At 35.6% G+C, this 23,330-nt stretch overlaps 1 long non-coding RNA gene across 1 annotated transcript in view; it reads left to right on the top strand.

Moving 5' to 3' along the window:
• Positions 1–1,379: 1,379 nt before the first annotated feature.
• LOC107078061 (uncharacterized) overlaps positions 1,380–23,330 on the top strand; it is a 35,063-nt gene continuing 13,112 nt past the window's right edge. Inside the window, exon 1 of the long non-coding RNA XR_001479040.2 lies at positions 1,380–1,495. This is a non-coding gene — a long non-coding RNA (uncharacterized lncRNA). The remainder of the gene's footprint in view (positions 1,496–23,330) is intronic.

The following is a 23,330-nucleotide window of genomic DNA, read 5'->3' on the forward strand; positions in this document are numbered from 1 at the left end:
GGATGTAGATAATTGCAGGAATATTACAGAAAATAAACCATATTTTTCTTCCACATCTTTTGAATAGTTAAAGAATGAAGTAGTGGCAGAATTTAGCTGGTCTACTGAACACAAGAAAAAGGAAACAATTATATAATATAAACAAAACACAATATGCTTTAGAATTCTAAGAAAAACAGCATAATACAAATGCTTATCCTGTACATTTTTAATCCTTTCTTGTGGTCTGTCTCAGCTAAATTATAATTCTTGTACTACAGATACTTGGAAAACATTGTATTACAGAGGATTATTGCTTACATATTGTTGAATTGTGAATTAATGAATACTTGTTGTGAGTTATTGTCTTTAGAAAGACTTATGAGATTGCTTTCTTTAGTAAACCAATTTATAGAAACACCCTATAAAAATCTAAATACCACAGTAATTGTTACTGTAAAAATATAATCTTTTTATAGGATAACAACATAATTGCATCAATTCTTCTATCTGGCTGGGACATGGTGGATAACAAAAAGATGACTTAATGCATTAATATCAAGTAATATCTCAGAATATTGGCAAATATTATATAGTTTACCTACAGTGCAGGACAAAACTATTTTTTTCATAGATGTATATAACTGCCTTTCCTCCTATTATAAAATTGTTTTAATGGTAGTTTGAGTAAATCATATAAATTGCAGGTAAATTGTAATTTCTGTGAACCTATTTACCCACATTTATGTGCAAGTAATTTGAATGTAATTTTGATAGTATTCATAGGTTTCTCTGCTTTTTCTGTAACTTTCATCCAAATGTCACAGTGCCACCTACTGGTTGTACACAATACCTGTAAATGTTATTTGCATTATGCTTAGCTTTAGTTACAGATTTCTTAAAATATATATGTAGAATGTATTCATGATGATCTGAATCGATTTCATTTGATACACAATATTCTATTACATATAGTAGTTAATTGGTCCAAGGATATGTCTGGTTGAGGAGCAACAAAAAAATCTTGCCTTAGAAATTATTTTTTTCCTAAATAAACAAAGAAAATAACATACTATAGAAACTTAACTAAACATTTTGACAAATCTCACAACATGAATACACAGTAAAACCACACATTAATGTTATACTATAGCTTCTTAATACTACTAATAAAATTGTTTTTTCTTAAACAATAATTATAATACTGCATAGTTCCATTTTAATGTATAAATCTTAGTACAAATAATTGTACGTTGGTGATCATTTAACTTGGTGTGTTCACATTTGATAGAAGCAAAGGTTGTTCATCAGTTGTTAAATACAGTGGCAATAGCTCTGAGATCAAAGCATAAACCTTTACAAACATTCTGGCATTCCCACAACACAAGCCTTCGAGCGTAGACACAAAACTATGCCAGAAATAGGAATTCACACACAAGCAGAAAAACAAGGGACCCAGATCTTAAATAAGTTATGAGGATAACTACTGGAAACACTGAACACCAGAAGCTTAAAGGTACTGTATTACATTTTCATGTTATTGTTTTCACTGCTTGAATTTGCAGAAAATATATGTTTACTAGATTACTGGAGCAGAGAACAACATAAAAAACACAGGTTTAAAAGTTCATGGGTATGACTAAACATAACAATATAAAAACTATAAGGATTCAGCATGGCATTTTTTCAAGTTGAATTATTTGCCTGACATTGTTTTAATACCAATATAAAGGCCAAACAAGGGGTACATTATGTATATTTTGAATTCCCTGGCCAACTGCAATCTGCATTAAAAACTATTCAAATATGTTTCATTAAAGTCCTTGATGTTGTCTTTTAACACAATAAACTTTGCAGATTAAAAACATAATTACCACAAATCTTAAACCACACATGGTCTTGCTAAATGAAACAGTAATTATGTTGTGGCAAAAAATATTATGGTTGATGTAACATCAACATGTAAACCATATAAAAATGGTACTACAAAAATTAGAATTGCAACAACGGTGAAAAGATTGCATCCAGTTTTTAAAAGTGCCAAAATTAAAGCACCACTGAGAATTGCAATAATCAATCTTCTTTACTGACCATGCACATAAAGTAAATATTAGACACAAGATTCTGAGACATAATAACTGGAATGATGTATAAAACCAGGCCGAGTCAGAGGTGCACTGGACTAGATCAATACTGTTTATCACCTCTTCTAATATCAATTTATTTATTCATTGAGTTTGAACATGCACCATACTGATCAGCCTCCCCCCTTTTTAATAAAAAAAATGTTATTCCATTCTCTTACATTTTCTTTCCGTTTACCCATTAAGCCATCAAAACTTGTTTCTTGTGCTTAGCAAATGTCAGCTATGAATCTGATCTAATCAATCAATCATACTAATCGTGTTTACCTATCGGCATCACTTTCAAAACACACCTCTGAATGTTGTTTTTTTTTTAGATGGACCATTACAATGTTCTGAATTGTATTCTGTCTTTAATTAAGAGTCCATCTAGAAGTCAGGAAATGTACTTTAGACACCAAAATTCAGAAATAAAAGTTATGTTACTCTATTTTTTCTAGTACTTTGTAACAATGAAGCTTCTGCATCAATTGATCCAGATGAGATGAAAAACTAAATTCTAATTAAAGACATTCTTATTTGCAGCCTAATGCTAGAATTGTACAGTTCCAGTATTTATGTTCCTGTTTCTCTGTGTGCATCTACTGTTGTGATGACATGGATGCAGTGGGTTGTGGCTACTGTGTTGTTCATGAATCCTGGTGCAGCAACAATGGGGAAAAGAGAGGATGGGAGGTGAGGGACTCCCAGTGGGCAGAACTTGAGTAAATGGAGGTCACTTGCACATGTGAAGACCTCTGTCCCTCAGAGCTACTTCCCCCAGTAGGAGGATAAATAGGGGTGTGCTCTCACTCAAAGTCTTGGGAGTCTGGGGAAAGAGAAGGTTAACATCTATGTCTCCCTTCATTCAATAAAATTATTCTGTTGTGATATCTAAGTGTGTGTAGCTTAGTTGCAGTGTTATATCTACAATTGATTTATTAATACATAATTTATGCAATTGTAACCTCTTAATTTAACCTCTTAATCACTTTGTAGGGATCTAAAGCACAGAGGAAGAACAACAAAAATTGCCTGGAAAACATGTTGATCACCTTTATTATTATGCCAAACAATCATGTTTGCTTATAAAGTGTATATTGGGAGAAAAAAGATTTAATGCCCTGTAAAGTTAAAGCTGTATTAAAGATTATTTGCTGGGTACAACTGCACGGAGCTGTCAGAGCACTATATTTAAACAAACATTCAGGAGGTGGACGAACACTAATCTCACTCATTTCTGTCTACTTGCAAAGGAACAACACACCTCTTGCTTATTCACTTGCAAATCTAGTTTTAGCAAGTCTTCCTCCACTCCAAAATGTGCCCAAGCATAAACTCCTCAGCTCATCCTTCATTAAAGGAGGGGGGGGGTCCACCGGCCCCATTCTTATGACAAGTTATTGTTCACCTCAGCCAGATGAGTCACCCCAATAAATCTCACTATTCAAATCAAATTTCATCTTTCCTTAAGTACTGAAATCTAAATAATGATGACAGTTAGAGAACTGGGTGTTGTGCTGTTGCCAGGACTTGGTACTCTCAGCTGGCAGTTGGAGACCTGTATACAGTTGCTATGTGACACCATATACGTTGGTTGTTATCGCAGATCATCATTAATGTCAGGGGGGCTGCATCAATGATGTTGGACCAAATATAAGTATCATGAACATGGGACGTGTAGGTAGGTGGAGTAACACAATAAGAGCTTTCATAGTTGTAACAATATACTGTAGTTCTCAATTCAATTGTGGCAAATTGATATTAAATAAAGTTTCCAGCAGCAATGAGGTTTCATTTGGTTGCTAACAGACCTAACATTGAGTTGTAGAATTTGGAAAGCAAATACTATGTAGTAAATCGGGAGGTGCTTAAAGTTCAGGCTCTTGGTTCTAAGTGAATTTGGATTCAGTAATTCAGTAAAACGTTTCTCAAATTTATTGAACATTTCATGGAATTCTGCCTGCTAGTTGGATTATTGTTTTTTAAGAAGGATCTCACAGAGGCTATAGCATAAATAGCACCCTAAGGATGACTTGTCAACACACAGGTTTTGAACTTCTTGAAGTTCTCTACAGAGAGAACAGTCCTTCCTAAACAGGTTCAGTTAAAGCCATGACCACTTTACACCTAACATAAACCAATGGGTCATTGGTGCAAACTCTTATTCACCTGTGGACAGATACCAGCTATACATCACATCTTATAAGAACGTCAACATGAACACAAGAGGGATCTCTTAATGTGGAAATCATCATATCAGGCTTGGCATTAAAAGATTTGCATTTATTATATAATACATTTCTCACTAATCCAAACTTTGAAAAATTGTTTTTTATATTCTTAAATTATTAAAATGTGTTGTTCTGTTCTAGTGGTGCCTTTGATAAACATGACTGAGGAGGAATGTTTTGCCTGGATTTCATTTTCATACTTTAAGGATTACCAGTAATCCACTGGTACATTCCAATGTCACAGTAGTTATGGACCCATAAACAAGACTGAATGGTTTATAGCCTATTAAAGAAGGGCTTGTAATGTTTTTAAGGATAGTGGATGCAGTAGAGTTTTAAATTCCTTTCTATAGAGGAGAACTCTGTATAAATGAGACATTTCAGGAAGATTTGCATTAGCCTTAGGGATTAAAGAAGGGCATGTAATGTATTTAAGAATAGGAGATTGTGTGGAGTTTTAGTTTCGTTCTGTAGAGGAATACATTGCATAATTGAAACATATCAAGAAATTTTCCATTGCTTTGACTTTAGGTATCAACTGACCTTTTATATTATGAAGACTGTCATTATTAAACCTTTGAAAAAAAGCAGACATTTCAGTACTAATTTGTAGTCATTTTTAGATTTGATTTTATATTTTTTTAGACCATAGTATAAAGATGTTGTGATGTATTTCTACAAATCCTCAAACTGAAATACTTTGAGGGTTGATCTAATTTGACATGTATTGAAAAGATAAAGGAAGATTTCTACTAAATTTGAGAATTTTAACAACAACATGGTTACTAAGAATTTACAAACCCTTGTGTAGAGATAGAATTATTTGATCAATTCTCAGCCTGTCACCATGGAAACAGGACAAAATAAGTGTGGATTCCTCTTTTCTACTTGACAAACATATTTTTATTAATTTAATAGTCCAAAGAAAGGATTAAGAGAATAAAAATGATAACTGAAATGCTTTTTAACTTTGCCAGTATGAAAGAGAGGCATTGATGCAAATGTATTTTCTAGGTTGAGTTAATAATTGTTATATCATAGCATTTTAGGTTAAAGATGATACTGTGTGAAAGGGTGAAAATAATTATGGATGTTTAGATAACTGAAAACCTTAGGCTTTATTCATCTAAGTCTATTCAAACTAATATTAATATTCTTTTTGCATAAATAGAGCTCAGGAATACATTTTAAACAAGTGAAAGCATTTTACAATTTTTAATGAAATGCTCATTTTGGTGTTTTAAAGCTCTAAAGAATGAAGAAGAACTGTTTAGGAGACAGACAGAAGAGGAAATTGATGATCAGAGTATTACTGCTGTCTTCATCATATAAACAGTCTGAAAGATTATTCCTTATTCAAACAAGTGGAAGGACTATTGGGATTTTTGTAATACTTTAAAACTCAGATTCAAACATTTAAATGACTAATGTACATTTCATGAACATTTAACCAATATCAATAAATAAAACCTTTAATTAATACATTTTGAATCATTATGATTGATTAATTTGTGATTGCAACCTGTGCAAGGTGCTATAACTTTATAGAAATGTATATTTTTCTTTCATAATTATTGTAATATATTGTTATAATTCATTTTCTAGTTTATTTTGAGCAATTTAAAAACATCTTGTACACAGCAGTTAAGGATACTCAAATATGTTATGCCCAGTGTTAAAATTGTGCTAATAAAGAAATAATACCATATCAACACAGCACATCTAAAAGGATAGTATACAGGGAAACAATGAGGCTTTTTCAAAGATTTCTTTTACTGAGACTTCTGGGTTGTTGAGCAACGGAAGAAACACCAAAGATTGAAAGGTACCTGCTGTCATTCAGAAGAAAAGAACAAGCCTGATTCTGATGCTGAAGATAGTATAAGGCTAAGTACATGTAGCAAAATCTCAATCTGACTGCTAAGGGAAGTTTTTGAAAAGTGAAAGCTCGTTTTCAATATTAGCTTTTCCACAACCAGAAATACATTTCAGTCATATTATATTTATTTAATTTTTAAGGAAAAAAAAATTATTAAGGGGTGGTTCTTTGCTGTTGTTTACACTTATAATATTGAACACAATGGCACTTTGGTGGTCTTCATGGTGGAATGTTTGCTGGAATCACTACTTCAATACAGAGAGAGGTGTACATACAGTATATATACCATTATTATTGCACACAGACAAAGGACATTTACTAGTTGTGTGACTCTTTAAAGTAAAATTGTGCACTTAAATTTAATTTGGCACAGCAAAGGGTTTCCATACTTAAATCATGATAAGACATTAAATCAATGGAGGTTATGTTAAAATTTTATATTGCCTTAGACCTTATTTTTCACCACAATTTAGGTTACAATGCTACAAAAAGATAACACATCTCTGGAATAAGTCCTGCATTTAAGGGATGTTTTAGATTAACAACATAGAAACATAGGAGACTGTAAGAGTACCTTCAAGTCTTTAAGATTCTGAAAGGCTCTATCAAAGTCAAGTAAAGTTATCAATAAACAGTAAAGGGAAACAAAACTGAAAAAGTGAAAACAGAAGGCATGTCTTTAGACAGTAGTTTGTGGGAGTCCTGAACAAGCTACCCAGCCATGCTGAGACTCAGCCACTGTGCTTCTTTTCAGGAAATAGCTGGATGAGATCCTGGGATCAATTAGATTCTAACAACAAACAAATAATCTACTGTAGATGGGCCAAATTGCCTTTTTTGTTTGCAGACTTTCTTATGTTCTTGTGTTTTTGCTGTTTCACCAAATGTTCGCAACTCTCTATTCACTTCTGTGACATTTTATTCAACTTAGTTTGCTTTAACTGCCCTACTTTCTTTTTTAATTACCTTCAACACATGGATAATTGCCTAGAGAGCCCAAAACACTTCATCTAAGAATAATTTGTGTTTAAAAATATCGATTGTCACATATTCCCGTGACTACAGGACAAATTTTCATTACTTCTAAAGGTTAACCTTGGGCTTCTCCATTTTCATTGTTTATGCAGAATTTATTTTTGACACTTGCAAAGAAGACCTTTGAAGATATAAAAAATTAAAGAACAAAGGGAAGCCTCTTTCTTGAATTATACCAGAGTCTGCTATAAAAGAGAACACAAAGTGTCTTTCAGGATTAGTCTTAAACAGGGATGAACTATCTCATGACCTCACTGCACTGATGTAATCCTATCTCCCTGCAGGTCGGCCATATGCATGTTTACTTCACAAACTCATCATGCCAGCAGTGCTTTAAGGGCAAAGACATATGAATGACTCACAGAAAACATAATTGTTGACTTGGTGTATAATGTGTTATTGTCCAGACTATGCTAATTAATATTGAGAAGACTGGACATTAACTTCTCACCACTGACTACAAACCCTAAATGCACTACATATTTCCCCAGTAATCCAGGTATGCTTCCCTCTTCCATACATTAGGACTGATGTTTTCATAAATAACTCGATGCTTCCAAGTGTATAAATACTGTATATTATTTATTGCATTTTTTGCTGCTGTTACAGTTTATAATATTACCCAGCAATAAACCTAAAGAAATGAAAAGAAATGTGAAACTATTTTAGCTTGCTAATACCTGAGACTATGCTTCTCTCCCTTTTACATCTTCTGTCACTCAGGTCTGAGAAGTCTTCCCTGAAGCAGATTTGATTGGTTTATTTTTCTTATTTTCTTTTTTTATTAAGTTTGTTATGTTTATTACTTTTCATTAGTTTTATCAATTTACATTAAAGTTTACAAATGAGAGTAGGCCATCAAACCAACCTAGATAATTTAGTTGCTAGTGGCTAATTTATCTATCAAATCTTTAAATGAGACAAAAACAATAGAGAATCCCATGCATCCTAACACAGAATCCCAGCCCATCTAATAGTAGATTTTCAATTATAGAAGTAGAGGAATGTAAAAAATATTGAATCTATTTCTTAATAAATAATTACTTTGTATTAGTAGTATACAGTACATTTTATGTAATATTTTATGTAACTCTTTGGACTGTTTAATACGGTACAGCAGAGATATAATACAGTTGCAAATATGAATGTTCTTGTAATTATGAGGATATTGATTTATTGGTCCTCTTGTGCTTTTTGGGTTATGTTTTGGTTAAGTATTTTGTTTAAAGGTTGTTACAATGATGTTTTGAAGATAGATTAGCTTATATTGTTAATTCAATTAAGTATGTTGGTCAAATACTTTTATAAGTCTATTTCATTGGAACACAATATTTGGGTATTTGTATATATTCAATATATACTGTATTTGGTAAAAATAAGAACAGGGTAGTTGCTGTCATTCATGCTTTAGAATGCAGTAAACACTATTCCAGTGATGAGACTTCTACATTTTGGAATCAAGATAGGACTACCTCTGCAGAAAGAAAATTAGGGTACCTGTAGTCAGTATTACATGTGTAGTAGGTCATACAACATATAAGTTACTCTGTAACTCTGTAACGTGTCTACTCTGTCTTATGTGTCTACTCTGTAACGTTTGTAAAGTTACTTTACAAACAAGGAAAGCAAGGTCTGTAAACCAGGTTATTCCTTTGATCAAAGTTTTTAGTTAACATTTTCAACAACTGGGATGGATAAATTGTTCCAGACTTCAACAATCTTTGTGTAAAAGGTGCTTACCATTTTCTTTTTCCATTTTCAGACTTGTGTCCTCTGGTTCATATTTACTTGTTTAATCTGATTTAGATTTTTTCTTGACTTTGTCAGTGCTTTTGAGGACTTTAAATACCTGAATCAGGTCATCAGTACGTTTCTAGTTTCACAACTAAAAACATTAGTTTATTTCAGTCTGTAGGTTATTCCTTTATGCTTGAGATCAAGTTATTATTTTCTGGACTGATGTCAAAGCCATTGTATCGTTTTGAGTATCATGGTTATCAAAATGGTACACCAACTTTAATTAGATCTTACTAGTACATTGTACAATTTGAACATAAAAGTGACTGATTTAAATTCTAAAATCCTTATTTTTCATTTTTGATTACTTCCCAGCATGATGACAATAATGTGTCAATGTGGACACATAAGTCTTTTTCATAAGAAGCTTTTCCAAGCTGATCATTTCCTATATAAAATTTATTTTATGATGTTTATTTCTTTTGCACTTTGCTTCTGAAACAGGGCTGTGTGTACAAGAGCCTATTACAAAAGGTGGTGTCACCCCCTCTCAAACCAAGACAGTGCAGAATTCTCTTGCATTTTGGGATCTTTTCTTATGCTCTGCGCATGTGGGTGGCTGTGAATAAATCCTGGCTGGAGCAGAGCTGGAATTGTCTACATAAATGCCATCCTCCAGATGCTTTCCCAATCTTGAATTTTTTCTAAATCTTTTTGAATTTTCTTTCGTACCAGTGTTTTCTAATCCTTCTATTTTGTTTTTCGTTGTGAGCTAATTAAGTTGACTAACTATTCCTTGATTTTAGCATTCTCTTATCGATATTCTTTTCTTTTGAACCCAAATAAATATGTTTCCTTGACTAAGGCTACTACTACTGTACAAGAATTTGAGAGTTTATCTTTTATAAGGGACTTTCTCAAAATCCTTGTGAAAATCTAAATATAGCATCTTTTATATTTTCCTTTTATTACCGTTGTTCAAAGGATTCTAACAAGTTATTTAAGCATCATCATCCATCCATTTTCTAACCATTTTATCCTATAAAGGGTTGTAGGGGAAACAGAGTCTTTCCTACCAAGCAATGAGCACAAGGCAGGGTCCAGGATACAAAGACATAAACATGCACACACTCCTGATTTTCCCAGAAGCCATTTAACCTACTGATATGACATTGTACTGTGGGAGGAAACTGGAGCACCCAAAGGAAACCCATATAAACACAGGGAGAACATACAAACTTCACACAGATAGCACCTCAGGAACTGAACCCCTGACTCCATTACTGCAAGGCAGCAATGCTAACCACCATGCCGCCTGTTAAGCATTATGCATTTTAATATCAATGTTGAGTTACTGACTGAAAGACATTCAATTAAACTAGTCTGAATTGAACTAGAGCCAATGCTTACTTAAGATCTCAGTTTTGAGAAGTTACATCTATGATGCCTGACTCCAAATGTCAAATGTCAAATATAATTGGATTTTATTGTAAGAAGATTATTTAATTTTAGAATTTTGCATAAAAAAACATTTTGCTCATAAGTTTACATAAACTGTATTAATAAAAAAGGAACATATTCAGATTTTAGTTTGTGTTGCAAACAAACTTAATGGTGAATTGAGGGCAAGAGCCCAACTAAAAAGAGGAATATTAATGGAGTTTACTGTATAATGGAAGTTCGGGAGGGATAACAACAGCCAAGTTCAATCAGACTCAGCTGTTATTTTCTCACCTAAATCATTATGTATTAATACTATATGTTGTCTCCTTCTCTTACTCACGTACATCTTTCTGCATCCCACCTCCACCTTTGCTGCTGCCCCTCGGTCACTCCTCACTCTGTGTGGGGGTCTTAGCCTCCTCATCCTATGGCCAGGAAGTTATCCCTCAGTCAAGCGGTTTAAACCAAATTTGTTTGGTTAAAATACCCCACAATCCTTTCATTACACTTAATTAATTCCTTACACTTATATAGCACTTTTCTGGACACTCCATGCAAAGCACTTTACAGGTAATGGGGACTTCCCTCATCCACCAACGTACAGCATCCACCTGGATGATGCAACAGCAGCCATAGTGCGCCAGTACACTCACACACATCAGCTATCAGTGGAGAGGAGAACAATGTGATGAAGCCAATTCATATATGGGGATTATTAGGAGGCTATGATTGGTAAAGGTGAGGGGCTATTTTGCCCAGGACACTAAAGTTTCACCCCTACTCTTTGCGAGAAGTTACCTGGGATTTTTAATGACCACAGAGTGTCTGGACCTCAGTTTTATGTCTCATCTGAAGGATGGCGCTTTTTTAAAGTATAGTGTCCTCGTCACTATACTGGTGCATTAAGACCCACACAGACCATAGGGTGAGCACCCCTACTTGCCCCACTAACTCCACTTCCAGCAGCAAAGCTTAGTTTTTTCCCAGTAGGTCTCCCATCAATTTACTGACCAGATATTATATTAGCTTCAGTGGGTTGCCAGTTGTGAGTTGCAGGGTAATATGTTTGCTGGCAAAAAAAAATTCACTATCCTTAAAAATGACTGCTCTCACCAGCCACCAGGAAGTAAAAAAATAAAACAATATATAATTTGTTACACTGCATGCTTCATTAATATGGCCCTCATCCCACCACTGGAGAAAATGTGTGTCAGCAACCATTCAGCATTTTCACATTGCGAGTGGCACATCTGTTTGTGGAGCCACGGTAAGCACCAGAAATGTCTTGTGAGTTTTTGTTTCCTTAAAAGTTGAAAGATGCCTATCCAACTTGCTTCTTCTCTTCCTTGGTGGTGGTCTACCCATTATACACTACTGCTCTTAGAATTCTGATCAGAATTAGTTAGTAACATGACCTACTACCTATATATTGTTTTCTTATTATTCAATTGAGAATGCACAATGAAACTATTCTGAGGTAAGTTTGAAGGTTTTGTCTTTGTCACGTACCTTGTAATTAGGTCAACATACAATACCTAATCAATTGATCTGGGTATTAAGGTTTGAAAATTACAATGATCAGCGTATTAAAGCAGACTGAGCATTATATGCTGTAGCACAATTTTTGTCAGATTCATGAGTTACATTTTTCAAATTTGATCTCCTTATACTGTATATTTCCTCACTTCGTTCTTCATTATTGTGTGAAACAAACTGTGCCAAACTAAGAATGCTAACAGAAAGGCACCCAATTTAACATATTGGGCACATATACTATTGTGCTGATTGGATTCTAAATAATATTTAGTAATTCTGTGCACTCTGATTTACTTGCACAAACATGTCGTTTGGTGGGACAACTATTGTTAAATTAAACTGGACTGATAAAATGTTTACTGTGTAAAGCATTGCATAGTTTACAGTATATATAAGTTGTTATTTTCACTATTTTAATATCAAAACACTAAAGTACATTACAGTATATATTTTTAAAGTTTTATACCTGAAAATTAAATGACCAAAGAAAATCCATTTTCAAAATAAAATCAAACTAGGATAAAAAAATGTCCATGGAAGCTTGTTTATTAATTTTTCATCTTAATTGCCTCATCTAACACATCATATTAAAGCAATAAAATTTCTCCTGCTTAAACTGTCAAAGACACCTGGCAGCAGGAAGTATACATTTCATTATAGATGAGTCCAGTTCCATACTGCAGCTGTTCAATTCTGAATGTCAAATGTTTTTATTTAGGGCTTAATTTCAGATGTTTTTTCTTCTCTGTGCAAACAAAAATAACTGCCAGGGAAACAAGGAAAATAAAAGAATCCATTCAGCTTTCCTGAGTAAGCCTGTAGTCAGTATTAACGAGCTGTGGGATGCCAATGTAGGTTCTAAAAAATAAGTTATGAATCCATCTGGATTCATGCCTGAAACCTAGTGCACTCTATTAACTGCACATATGGTTTGCAGTGGGAGGCAACTCTTACTGCAGAACTTCAGCCAGTCAAAAACTTGCACTTGGGCATCTTATCAGTTGGTGTATCTATTATTGGATAATATACTCTTCCAATTACTGGAACAGCTATATTCAACAAACATATTTAATATCTATCCAAGATAAGTGCAGGAGGGTGCTAGAAGGATTTTTTGCCTGTGTGAATTCAAAACAAAAGCCTCTCTTAATCAACACAAGTTCAGAAATACCTGCTGTAATGAGCTCTGCTAGAAGAATGATCTGAAAGTCCCCTAACAGGTTGCTGAAAAAATCTTTTGTTGTTTTCATCTACAATCCCTTTAACCATTTTTAAGCATAAAGGATATACAGCAAAAGCAAAACAACACTGCATTTTCATTACTATAAATTTTAAATTCTAATAAATGTTCTATTTGATTGATCCAAATCCAAAGCAAATTGACTCTCTTGTGTAGTATGTCTTTTTGCAAGGTAATTATTAGTCACTATTAAAGGAAGTCACATTTTGATTTGTTTAATAAAATAATAACCATACACTTAATATTGCTTGGTAATATTTTTAATGTTATTATTGTAAGAAAACAGGAGGAGTTGTAGTGGTGTATTAATAAAAGCAAAACTAAATATAATCTGTGGATACCAGTTTGAGATATCTGATAACTTCTATCCTCATGAATGAGGAAACAGACCAAACAGATTATCCTAATACTGGTAGAATGCCTTGGAGGAGGTGGGAGAGACAGGGAAGGACTACAACTCCTACGGATGAATGTGTAACAAGGGACATACTGTAGGTTGGCTGGGGAGTATAAAGCAGGAAGTGTTTTGAAACAGTGTTGCCAATTGTTTGATAATTATTGCATCTCTATAATGATTTCTATCCTCCATACCATGTAAAATGCAAAAAAAAATATTTGAATGTTAATTTAATTGAATTTTCAAGAGCCATCAAGCAATAATAGAAATTCTTATTCAAGGTTACAGGAAGAATGTAAACAGTGGCATGATTAATCAGAGACAGACATCACTGTTAGACTCCAAAGCAGGAATCAGAGACCTGAGAGAGGGAGTTCGACAGAGCCAGCTTTATTCACTTCTCAGTGACGGCATCCACTGTTACAAAAATAATTCTCCAAATACTAAAACATACACCTCTGTTTATATACACCTTCTTTGGGTCACAAAAGCTAATAATTTCACAAAAGGTGATTCATTCTAACTGAAGTTTTCCACTGACCATTATCATATCTCAAATACCTAGTCAAGCACATATTGTTCCCTATTTCACTGTTTATCATGAGTAACTTGCTGTTAGTTACTGTTCTCATTATCATTAGTGTTCTAAGCTTTTGCGAGTTAAGGGTTAGGTGTTCAGTCTGCATAGCCTATCCTTTCAGTCCCTCTGTTAGCTGTCTGGCGATAGCCCAGGCAGGTTACCCATGAGCCTCCATATACACATCAGCAGAGCCTCTGATCTGAGATTTTGGGTTATTTACACTCCTCATACAGCCTCAGCCAACCTGAAATTAGGAGTTTATTTAGATATGATACTTGAACACTGTTCCAGCACTAGCAGTATAGGTGAGGGGTTACTGGTAAAACCCTAGCTCCTTTTCCCTAAATAAATTATGAGAAAATGGAACTGTAATCACAGTTTTATAACAAATTACAAAGCTAATGACAGAAATGATCACTGAGGATTCTGCAGTGGCAAATGTCCAGTGTCTCTCTAAGTGTGCCAAGAGTTATAAACAACAAACATTACAGGGTTTGTCAACCTCATCACTGTTTCTTATTCCAGACTGACTTCTTACTTTCCTCTTCTTGAATGATTGTCCAACTAATATAAATAATTTCAGCTGAAGCCATCTCTCCTGGATCTCTAGAACAGTCAGTTTTGCACTCTACCAGGGCTTAAATGACATTAACCCCCTACTGTGAAGGAGCCTGATATTCATGGGTAGAATGTAGATTCCTGTGGCACCAGACAAAGCAGGTTTCATGGATGTACAATCTTTTTGGTGAAAAACACCTCTGGGTTGGCATAGAGTCATTAATTGGCTCAACAGAGATTATAGTGGGCGCTGCCACAGGATAATTTTATCTAATGAGCTGACCATAGTGATCACCTGAGCTGTCCCCCTGACTGAATTATCTAATATACTGTAGGTGGTCCACTTCAATCCCCTGAGGATTTTACAAAGTTATAAAAGGCCCCTCATAATTTTCTCTGTTCAAGACTGTAAAGGTACAGAACTGCCCCCACTGAACCATTGAATTGAATTAATTCTCTAGTAATTGTGGTATTTACAGTTTTCAACATGTTGGATTCAGAATACATCTTATTATAATCTGTCATACTGATTACTATTTTTTAATTATCTCTAGCAAGCTCATACTTGTCAGCAAATCACAGTTTCCAAATCACAGCTCATGCATAGTAAGTCACAATAGGTGATGTAGAATTCAGGGTATGATTCAGGCTAGAATTCCCTGCTCCCTTCACAACTGTCAGCATGCGCCTTCCTGAAGTAGCCCTTCTCTCACGTACACTCACCCTGTTACACACTCCTTTATTAGCTAGATCTCCACCATATTTACAGCCTTATGAAAACTTTACAGCTATATCTGCAGCTGACAATTTAGGCAACATGCTGTTATTTTAAATGTTCACAACTTCATTGTCATATAGCTATGCTTTCCAATGCCAGTTTAGTTCCCTGTGTACCAGAGTTTCTTTGTAATTCTTGTTCGCCCTTTTAGCTTCATTGAATAAAACTAGACAATTTCCAGTTCAATTCCCTTTACTTTGGTATTATTGCTTAGATACAGTATATTTTTGTCTTCACTACTCTAGCCCTACTACTGTTGGCTTACATGCCATGTTCAAAACTTTTCTCTTCCTGATTAATAGTTACTCTAGCTGCTCAGGTTTAACCTTGTCTATATTTATTATCATCACAGTTTTACAATTTTCATCGATTTAATTGTAGTTACTAGAATTTATTGATCTCCTTTCTCGACTCGGTTATTGCATGCACCCCACAGCTGTTCATACACCTGTTCATACATGCAGTACAGTGCTTGTGACCTTTGATTTATCTTTTTGTAATGTGACATCGCAACTTGTTTCTTTAAAAATATTTTCACCTGTAACTGTACTCTAATTTGACTCACACAGTCATTTCCTAAGAAGCTCTTAATGCACACACTTCTTTAAGGACTTAGTTTTTAACATTTCTTCTGTAACTTATTAGGTTATCTAAAATGAAGCAAAGGATTACATGATACGGTAAGAGATTATTCTATGTCCTATCTAGCCATTTTTTAAAAGGCAACTTAACATCACAGCCCCTCACATCTGGTGACTCCACATCCAATCTCTTCATTCTGTGACACAAGGAATGTACTGTATATCTTTAAGATTATTTCCTTTAATTTTACACTTGTGCTATATACTTCAGCATTTTATTGGCCATTTTTATTTTTCGCTTTATTGCTGAGTTTGACGTACCTTATGATATTTATAATACACATTCTTACTCCTTAGTCCTTTGCGAATGTTATTGATAGTTTAGCTCCTATGAAAGTCAGTATTTATTTTTCTTACCTGGCATACAAATTAACTTTCCTCTATGAAGGCAACAGGACAATGTCTTCAACGTTTATGGAAGAAGCAGGGGCAAATGTTAAATCTTTAAGATTTTGAACAATATTAAAAACCTAGTCCAATGTTATTGAGAGAGATTGCGGTAAATCAACTGCCCTTTTCTCCACATTAAGTAGATGCTTGAAAATATACTAATATGTCTACTTTTCACCTCACTTACTCATTTTCTAAACAATGTGACACATTCATGCAATTCATTTGCAAAAAAAAATGCATTATATTAATATCTGGTTGCAGACCTCCTGCAGTTGGTCAAGACAAAAACAGGTTTGGAATGCTACAACAAGGCTAATGGCAATATTGAAAGTGTTATAGAGTTCAGTGGTTGAAATGAGAGAAAATGTCCATTGGTTGACAATATCCTTGTCTCTTTACAAAATGTGGAGTGATTGAATGGAACTGAAAAACCCACTTCAATCCAATGTGAGGTTTGCTACAAAGCAACTAAGTAAAACTACAAACATGTGCCAAAAGATTTTAGGTCAACAAGACAAAATTGTATTTTTTGCTTTAAATAGAAAGCATTACATGCACTTACACAAATCTAAAAGAGTGCATCACTCATTCAACACCATTCCTACTGTTGAACATGGTGGTCGCAGTATTATTCCACCTGAGCCCAAAACCTTCTATGCACAATTCCAGAGGCCTTACCTATTACTTCATATTATGTTTTTTACAAATGTTTTTTCCATTTACATTGTTATGATATAAAAGCATGAAACATTTAACAAAAAGTTCACCAGAAAAACATTAGCGTGTTTATATTACTGTAAGTGCCTTATTTCTTTTAATCTGTGACTTGGTTGGGAAAAGCCAAGATTAACATAACTCGTAATGGTTTATACTTACATTTCTGTGTCCCAAAAAATAATTGTATTATACAGTAATTATGCAATCAGGAAGGACTTACTTTAAAGTCACAGTGGTAGGTAACAGTTTGATTTATCGGTTGTTCTTACAGAAAATGTAAAGTTCACACCACACACAGGTAGGAACAGTAATATATTTCCTGGCAAATAAATCTTTTGGAAAAAAAACAATGCATACTGTAATAAAGTGCTCTTCCTTTGGGCTTTTATAATATGATGCTGACTTTTAGAGGCATGTTACAATATTCTCTGAGTACAGCTACTGTAGTGCATTAATAAATCAGATTATGATATAGTTCAGTGGAGTCCCATTTTCAAGAATTTATCTAATCATATTAATAAATATGCACTTTTGAACAAAACAGGATCTATGCCCAATTTAATTTATTGTTTAAATATATTTCTCTCACCATCATAAATGGTGTTAAGAATGACTGTAGTAATTTCTATCTGAACAATAGTATTTTGAGTTATCTAAACATGTGCCTTAGGACACAGAGTCAGTCCCTCAGCTTTTCTGTTTTACAGTGTCTTTCTCGCTCTCTCGCTCTACATATTTCTGTTGAATAGATATCATTCCACCCTAATGACAAAATGTATATAAACTATACTCAGCCTACTACATTTGTTTCGAGATGAAAAACATTCAGCACATTTTAAATGTTAAGGCAATGGTATCTGGTTAGATACTAATGAATCATTATGCAGTCAATACATTAACTGTTTTGTAGAAAGTTAATGTAGACACCATAATCAATGATAATGAGGATGCGATTATATGGAAAAGGCAATCCCACTTCAATAGTGCCCCAGAGTACAGGGTGCGATACTTGGAGAATAGTTTTCCAAGGAAATGTAGTAAAGGGTGCAGAGAATAGGGAAAAAGAGTTTCAAAAAAGGGGATTGATGTAGAAGCATGTTTGTTTGATTCCTGGAACTAATAGTGAGAAGTGCTCAGGTTTCTAATTAAAGTGACAAAAAGACTGAAAGCTCACATTTGTGAGAGCGCGGGGTATAAAGGATTTTGTGCTGCGACTGAACTGGGTTGTGATAAGATGTGGAAAGAGTTGAACTTGAGAATGTTCCCCAAAGGTTTCAGAAACGTATCTTTCTGAACTGGGTATTCAAATATATTGGTGGAGTCCGAGATTGAGGTGCATGATTAAGTAAATTCACGAACATGCCCCAAAGATGTATCAAAATCATACACTTGACATAAATATAATGGTATTTAGTCAGCTTAGATGCTGAGTTACCCTTTTGCCTGGTGCAGTGGGCTGGCAAGACTATTGTGAATATTTGCAAAATGTGGATCTGTCAAAGTTAAAGGGAAGTCTGGGATGACGACATGGAAGACATCCCATTATTGGCTTTGGTTAGGAAATGTTGTGCTTAAGATATCCTTATACAAAAGCATATGGAATTTGTTATTAGAAGACGATGCTTCACAGCTGGTTAGATATTCAGGAATGAGACTTCTGAAATGTTTGTATTTGCTGCACTGTAAGAATCTGATGCCTAGGGACGAGGAGTTTATGATTTGGGAGAAGAACTAGTGAGTTGAACATTTCATGCTGCTATTTTAAACAGGTATAGAGAAAGCAATGAAAGGGTTGTGAAAGAGAGGAAGCTGTAGTGAGAGAATAAAGGGACTGGCTTAGCGGAGATGTGCAGAAAAATTAATCTTTTGGCCAATTGTGAACTACAAGTATGACTGGAACATGTAAGAGTGGGTAACCTACTGTTGGCAGATGTGATGTGGTCTCCTGCAGGCTCTGAGATGCAACAGAATGCATTATGGAATGCAGTATAGTTTTTGGCATAGTAGCACTTGAAGACCACGTGAACAGTGGGGATGGAAACAACAACTGCTGGGGGGAGAAAACCTCTGGGGGTCCTGGCCCAATAATTTCCTCCTTTCTGGGTTAGATGTATTATGGATTGTGGATGTTGCTTTTTGGCTTGGGATGGAGTACAGTAACTCAAAAGATGTTGCACTGACCTGTAAAGAGGCAGTTTGGAGCTACCTGTGTGGAAGTAGGCATTGTGGAAGTGGTTCATTGTGTTTGTACCAGTTGCCATAGCATCCAGCAGAATTTGCCAATAATCAAGTTGGTCTGTGGAGAAAAGTGTTTGTGTTAATAAAAGTAAGGATGAATCAGGTTTTTCTTCTAGATAATGTGAAAGAGCCAGTGGAAGAGACTGAATAGAGACATGTAGAATTGACCGTGGAATTGATATTAGTGTGGTGAGTATGTATGAATATGTATGTGTTGACCTTTCTGGTCTACTTACTGTAGAAGGATTCTGGCAGAGGCCTGAAATAAATAGATGATAGAGCCAGGTTGAAAAGAGCCATTGAGGAGGAATCTCAGCCTGGTGTAGACTGATGCCAGGTGTTTGCATCGACAGGGATCAGGAATGAGTCTCTGATACTAAATAGAGCTCTGGACCACTTGAGGAGGCTTGAGTCCAGGGAGCCTGGATGACTGGGGCAATCAGGGGACTAGATAAAACAAGAAAGAGATATCAGAAAGAAAGTCCTGGGTGCAAGACCTAAACATAGAATGCAAGAGAAGATGTGTGCATTAAGTGAGTATTGTAATGAATATGCCCCTGTGCATAACAGGTATCTTGGCCGCCCGGGCTGAGGAAGGTCTTCTTTAGTTCAGCTGGCAAGATCCCTGTTGAGAGACGCTGGTGACCTGGGATGAACTGGGGCGGGAGCGGTGGGGGCACAAGCCCAAGAACCCGCATCCGTTACAGTATTTATATGTAAGAGAGTGGAAATGCAAGATAACAATTTGACCTCCTCCTAAACTTTTAACACTTTCTTATTAACATCTACATTAATGGTAAGATAAAACAATAAAATACATCCATATCTCTTTTTATGAATGTTCTTTTTATGAAAAGTCTATACTAGGAAGCATGTGAATTGTTACCCACATTTCGAATCACAAAAGCCAACTTTTAAACTATGAAGAAGTGATACTAAGAAAAGTTTTGAAACCTCTCCCAAATATAGAAAGAGAAGAAGGTTGTCACGGACGTCCAAAGGGACTAACCGTGGGGAGCAGGAGAGCGGAAAAAGACCCATATGCATAGCGGCGAGACAGGAAAAAGGCCCGGGCTCATTAGTGCAAAGAGTTCAGGAATGCCGTATAGAAACCTATGCCCTCAGGGAGCGGACGTGGGGCACCCTGGTGCTAGGCGGGTCTCAGGACATCCGAACGTCAATGCTGAGCGAGGACAGAGTGCAAGACCCGGAAATATATAGCCCAAGGGAAAGAGTGGGACAGGAAGGACAGCAGACCGGAAACTAGGGACAGGACAGAGAAGGAGCACCCTCTGGCTGCAGAGGGCGTGACAGTACCCCCCCCTTCATGGGCGGCTCCCGACGCCCATACAAATAAATAAGCTGCACAGCACTGGGGGGAGGAAAAACCTCATTTAACTGAAAGGAAACCTCCGGGAATCCACGGCTGAGAGCTACCCCTTCCTCCGGGGTATAAACCTTTATTGGGTGGAGGAAGGGGGGGTAGAGAAGAGCTCCAGAGACTTAAAACAAAAAAGTACACAAGCACAAACCCAACAGACAAAAACCTGGGAAAGACCAGGGAGACAAACCACACAAGACAGATAGGAACCAAAAACAGGTAGGAACCAAAGTTCCGAGACACAGAGAGCAGGGGGGACCAAAAAGGAGGGGAAACCAGGAAGAAAAAAAATCAAAACAAAAGGCAAAAAAAACACAAAAACCCCGGGGAAAAATACCGCAGACTGGGCAAAAGGCATGTTCACATTCTAACGCTGATATCGGAGTGGACAACCTGAGGAAAGCCAGACCGAAGTCCACTCACAGACACAGATGCCCGGAGTGATATCCAGAGAAAAGAATGGAGGAACGGCAGAAAGCTTACCATTCTATCACTGATATCGGAGAGAGCAAGACCAGGAAGAGCCAGGCACGAGAACCTGCTCCAGACACAGAAGCTCGGAGTGATATCCAGTAATAAGAATAGGCAAGCCAGCTCAACATTCAATCACTGATATCAGAGTGATCTACCCGAGGAAAGCCAGGTGCAGGACCCGCTCACAGGCACGGAAGATCGGAGTGATATCCAGTGATTAGAATAAAGGAAATGAAAAAAAAAACAGCCCAGAGAAAAAAAAGAAAAAAAAAACTGCGGCAAAACAAAAAAAAACGCAGCTCGCGGGGTCAGTAGGTGGTTCAGCATACTGTCACGGACGTCCAAAGGGACAAACCGTGGGGAGCAGGAGAGCGGAAAAAGACCCATATGCGTAGCGGCGAGACGGGAAAAAGGCCCGGGCTCATTAGTGCAAAGAGTTCAGGAATGCCGTATAGAAACCTATGCCCTCAGGGAGCGGACGTGGGGCACCCTGGTGCTAGGCGGGTCTCACGACATCCGAACGTCAATGCTGAGCGAGGACAGAGTGCAAGACCCGGAAATATATAGCCCAAGGGAAAGAGAGGGACAGGAAGGACAGCAGACCGGAAACTAGGGACAGGACAGAGAAGGAGCACCCTCTGGCTGCAGAGGGCGTGACAAAGGTGTCATATTACTTATTTCATATTGAGTACATTCCACTAACTAGTATAGGTGGGAGCTACCACAAAGCCTACATAGTAGCACGAGACACATGTGATAAGTCTTGCTTCATGTATTATTTACTATTTTGTGTGCTTACGTTTTTCGTGTAAGAAAATGTGTGGTTTAGACTTTATCATGGGCCCTAAGGGTGTTAAGAAAATATTAAAATTGTGTGTGTAATTACACAAAAAGCATGTAGTTAGGTATGATAAATGTCTATTACTTATTAGTAATAGTTGTTATTACTAAAAAACACAAAGCACAGTATGAATCTTAGTTCATCTTAGAATGTTTGTCATTTTGCGGTGAAAAGACTAAAAGTAAGGAGGACGTTTTTGGGGCCCAGAATAGATTGCATTTTTTTTCCCAAAAGAAATAAGGGAAATAGGTTTTTCTTTGTATGATTTTTTGCTGTATAAATGGGTTTCTGGGGATGAGTTATGTTCTTAAATAGAGGTATGGGTGTTTATGATTTAAACAAATGAATTCATTAATTTAAATTATTTTTATATCACCAACCACTGATTACCAAATGATTACCAAATCATATCAATGATTTATAAAGAATGCTGACTATTTAGTGTTGTAAACAAAATTCTTTTAAGTTTTGAAACATTAGTTACATTTTTGTCAATACAAGTCATTACAGGTTACATCCTTTTTCATGTTTTTTTTTTCATGCCCATTTTCATTTCCCAAATCATCAAGCGGATTCATAAGACTGAGATGAAAACTGTGTATGTAAATGTGGTAATACACATTATAAAAGGTTTTGTGATTTCAATTTGTTTTGCATATGTTGTATAAACATACATATATCTTGTAGTTATTTTATCTTGATTTCACTGTCTCAAAAATGAGGACACTAGTTTTCTAGTTCAAGCTAGCACTCTTATTCATGTAAGATTCGTGGGAAGGAATTAATACCGTGAATTCTCTGGTGTTTCCTGTTCTTTGATTTGATATTTTTTATGTTCATGTTTTTACATGATAAAATATTAAAATTACCCATAACAGATTTGAAAATGTGGATCTTATATGTTTTATACATAAGGTAACATCTGAGTTATTGATTACACTTTGTCTTTTGCAGGTAGACAGACCATCCTTAAGGAGATGTTATGACTGTCACAGATTTGTGAATTTTTCCATTCAATTCAGTATACCATGAAAACAGATATCCCAAAAATATACAACTACTGTATAAAAATATATTTTTGAGTTTTAAGTTCTATAAAGGTTTAATTCTTATTTCTATTCAACTT

This window comes from Lepisosteus oculatus, chromosome 7 (genome assembly GCF_040954835.1).
Source record: "Lepisosteus oculatus isolate fLepOcu1 chromosome 7, fLepOcu1.hap2, whole genome shotgun sequence".
Taxonomy (NCBI): Eukaryota; Metazoa; Chordata; class Actinopteri; order Semionotiformes; family Lepisosteidae; genus Lepisosteus; species Lepisosteus oculatus.